The sequence below is a fragment of the Somniosus microcephalus genome, chromosome 8 (assembly GCF_052327205.1).
Source record: "Somniosus microcephalus isolate GS21.2 chromosome 8, FLI_Smic_1.0, whole genome shotgun sequence".
NCBI classification, from domain to species: domain Eukaryota; kingdom Metazoa; phylum Chordata; class Chondrichthyes; order Squaliformes; family Somniosidae; genus Somniosus; species Somniosus microcephalus.
Genome location: NC_140994.1, coordinates 41,856,705 through 41,860,875, shown reverse-complemented (window position 1 = coordinate 41,860,875; position 4,171 = coordinate 41,856,705).

Genomic DNA, 4,171 nt, shown 5'->3' with positions numbered 1-4,171 from the left:
CATGTCTGAGCAACAGTGCCAAAGGCGGCTCCAACTTTCGCGAGAGGTAGTGACTGACATCTGCGCAATGCTACAGCAAGACCTGCAGCCCAGAGGACCAGGTGGACAAGCATTACCAGTGGCCGTCAAAGTCACCACCGCACTCAACTTTTTTGTCTCAGGCTCATTCCAGGGATCAGCGGCAGGCATCTTACGACATCTCCCAGGCGGCCGCACACACTTGCATAATGCAGGTAACCGATGCCCTCTTTGCCCTCGTGCACAATCACATCCATTTCACCAAGGATCGAGCAAGTGTCACGGCGCGAGCGGTTGGATTAGCTAACCTGGCAGGCTTTCCAAGGGTGCAGGGCGTCATTGACTGCACGCATGTGGCCCTTAAGGCACCCCATCGCAATCCAGGTATTTTTGTCAACTGCAAGGGCTTCCACTCCCTTAACGTTCAGCTGGTGTGTGACCACAAGAAGGACATTTTGCATGCTTGTGCCAAGTACCCTGGCAGTTGCCATGACTCCTTCATACTGCACCAGTCTAGTGTGCCTCTGCTATTCAGTCCGCCAGACCAACTTAACAGATGGCTACTTGGAGACAAGGGCTATCCCCTGAAGTTGCGGCTAATGACGCTGTTGAGGAGCCCATCAAACGAAGCTGAGGAGAGCTACGACTCCAGCCACATGTACACCAGAGCCATAATCGAGCAAACCATCGGTTTGCTGAAGATGCGCTTCAGATGCCTGGATAGATCAGGTGGAGCCCTGCAGTACTCAGCAGCCAGGGTCTTCAGAATTGTCGTGGTTTGCTGTGCACTTCACAACATGGCACAGCGTCGTGGCTTGCAGATTCCTGAGGACCAAGTGGCTCCTCACATATCCTCCTCAGATGAGGAGGAGGAGGAGGAGGAGGAGTGCGAAAACGAGCATCCTGCAGAGGCCCATCAACCAGCGGCAGCATTACGCGAGAACATTGCTGCCCGGGATGCAAGGAACGCACTCATCCTGGCCAGATTTGCTTAGCCTAGTCAATCAAACACTTTTGTCTTGCAGCTTCTTACCAGAGCATTGACAATGGCCAAGAACCAGAGGATTACTAGCGCTCTGACCACCATATTGACAGTTGCAAGTATTCCTAAGGCCTCAATGTAGAAGTCCCAATAGCGAAATGACAGACGCCACAACTGTAACATTTGCAATCAGAGTTTTTATGTACAATTATGAAGTGATGGCATTTTTACAGTAAACACAAAATTGCACCCAAGTGACTACCCTTGTGACTATTTGTGCAGAATTTTCCTCTTATGCGTGCTCCTACATGGTGCCTCCCCTGTGGCTTCAGCAGATGTGGAGGCCCCTTGCTCACTTTGCTGCTGCTCCTGTCTCGACACCTTTGGCGGGCGTCCTCTGGGGTTGCGAGCCCATGAGGGCTCATCAACAGTCTGCTGCTCGTGCGGCTGTGCAGGGGTTGAGACGCCTATCTCACTTGGGTGTGGACTCCGGTGGGGCTCTGACCGAGGGCTCTGCAGTGGCATGGAAGTGTGAGCGCTTGGAGAGGAGCCCCCACTTCCTTGAGGTCTGCCACCAACCTCCCTCTCATGGGTCAGGTCCCCCTCAGTGCCTGCAAGTGGCTGGAGAGCACCTTGCTGCACATCAGGGGGGCCATGGGGACCCGTATCTGCAATGGCAGTCCTACTCAGAAGGACTTCCATGAAGTTCTGGTTTCTCTGTTCAAGAGATGTCATTCTATTCTGAACAATGACCATGTTTTCCATACCCTGGCGACTAAGCTCCTCCATGGCCATAGCCATCCTCTCCTCTACCGTAGCCATCTTCTCCTCTACGGTAGCCAGCCTTACCACGGAGGTAGCCATCCTTTCCACGGAGGTAGCCATCCTTTCCGCGGTGATGCGTTCATGCGCCAATGACTCCACAAAGGCTCTGGTCATGTTTGCTATGGATGCCTCCATTCACTCCACACTCGCAGCGACCCTAGAGACAAAACCTGCCAGAGAATCCTGCATCTATGCCTGGAGTTCCATCACCGCTGATCTCATGGATCGACCCAGAGGCAGAGGGTTGACATGCTGCTGAGCCGAGCTGGTAGAGTCCTACGCCCTCCGACTAGGACTCTCCACTGCTGTCCCTGTCTCCACAATCTGCTGATGCTCACTTGTGAGCTGTGATGCACCAGGTGACAACACTACTCTGTGTCCCGAAGGTCCCACCAAGGTGTGAGTGTCTGTGCTGGTGCTGGGTGCGCAGAATTCTGGTGATGCTGCGCCCTCAGAGGTTGCAGCTTCCTCTGAGGAGTCTGGCTGCTCAGCCTCTTCTTCCTGGCTAGGGGGGACGGATGCTTGTGATGGTCCTGTGGGGGAGTAATGGAAAAAGTCAGAGATGTGATGCTAAGGCTACATGCACATTGCTTTTTGCAGATGCTCATAAGTCCATCTGTTAGAGCTTCACAATCATTATCAGCAACTCATGCAATGTCAAAGAGAGAGATGGGAAACTTTTCTGTCACCAGCTTGCTGTATTGCACCCTTCTGTCCGTCCCCCACTTGCGCATCCTCCTCGATTCCCACGATTTCCAGTACCGCCTCCTCCCAGGGGGTCAGGTGGGCTATTGAGGGTAGCCCTCCTCCTGTCCTCGCTCCCTCTCTTTTGTTGTGAGCTCTCTTTTCCTGCAATGAGGGAGACAAGTGGAGGTTGAGTGAGAATGAAAGAGTGAGTGTAGAGATTGCATAGCATAGATACTAAGAAGGAAACAAAGATGGAGTGAGGTTGCAAGACCAAGGGCCCTCCCTGTGTGTTGTCAGTTGTGTTCAAAACATCATAGTGATAGGGTGTGTGAGGGCTGCATGGTCGAATAGTTACGTGAATGTGACCATAGAGAGAAAGGGAATGGGTAAGGGTGCATGGATGTCAGTGTCAAGTGGGATGTGGAGGAAGAGATTGCTAAAGCTGAGTGCTGGTAAGGAAAGGCAATGGGGATCAGATTGAGGGTGATGGGAAATTCATACTCACTTTTCCAGTGCGCTGAAGGTCATGAAATCTTTTCCGGCACTGAATCCACGTTCTTCGTGTGACTCCCAAGGAGTTGACCTCCTCAGCCACCTGGATCCACACAGCCTTAGTCTGCTTGGGAGGCCTCTTCCTCCCTGAGGAAGGGAAGATCACCTCCTGTTGGCCCTAGCCCCATCCACCAATGCCTGCAGGGCCACCTCGTCGAAGCGAGGAGCTGATCTGGGTCTCCCGCTTGTCATCCTTGTTGAAGGTCCCTCTCACACCAAACGGAGAAAGCTTGGCAGCCTGCAGAAGAAGCAAGGCTTGCTGTAGACCTTAAATGCAGCAGCAATGATGACGTCATCGGAGGTGACTTTCAGTCATGAAAAACCCATTTGCCAAGGGTCCCCACACGTTGGAAATCAATTGGACAATTAAGTTAAAATTGCATCAATCTCCCATATCCATTTAGATTCGAGTGGATAACACGACACCATCCCGCACCTGAGTTAAAATCCAGCCCATGGAGTGGGACTTGTACCCACAACCTTCTGACTCAGAGGCGAGAGTGCTACCAACTGAGCCACAGCTGACAGTCTTAATAGGACCTTGGGATCAGTTATCTCAACACAGACCAGGAATCAAGAATGGATCATTGCTCAGTAGACCACTAGGTATTACAGTTGCACACAAAGCTGCCAAAAGAGCTGTTATCAGTTAATTCACTCAGTAATTTAAAATGTAGCAACAAAAACTCTTAACACCTCAGTACAGTATATCTTCCTTGACATCTGCAGCATTTACTTTTCATTCTTATTTCAGTTACTCTAGGTACTGATAGTTCTGCTTGTATATCAGAGGTCACACTATTTTACCAGCTGGTGATATTGAATTTATGAAACACTGCTTCGTTTGAGTTCTCCTTCATTCTGTAATATTGAATTTGGTACCATAACAATATCTCTTTATCACCGAAGAAAGATGAACAGAAAAGTTTATTTTGCAGTGAGCATTCCTCTAGTGTAAGATTGAAGAAAAAGCTGAACTGTGGCCTGTGGAGCTTGTTTATACAGTACAGTTTTACCACATTTTATTACAACATGGGATTTAGTAAAATAGAGGCTTTCCTGATGTAATTCTTTAGCAAATACTTCACTGCTGTTCTGAGAAAGGCA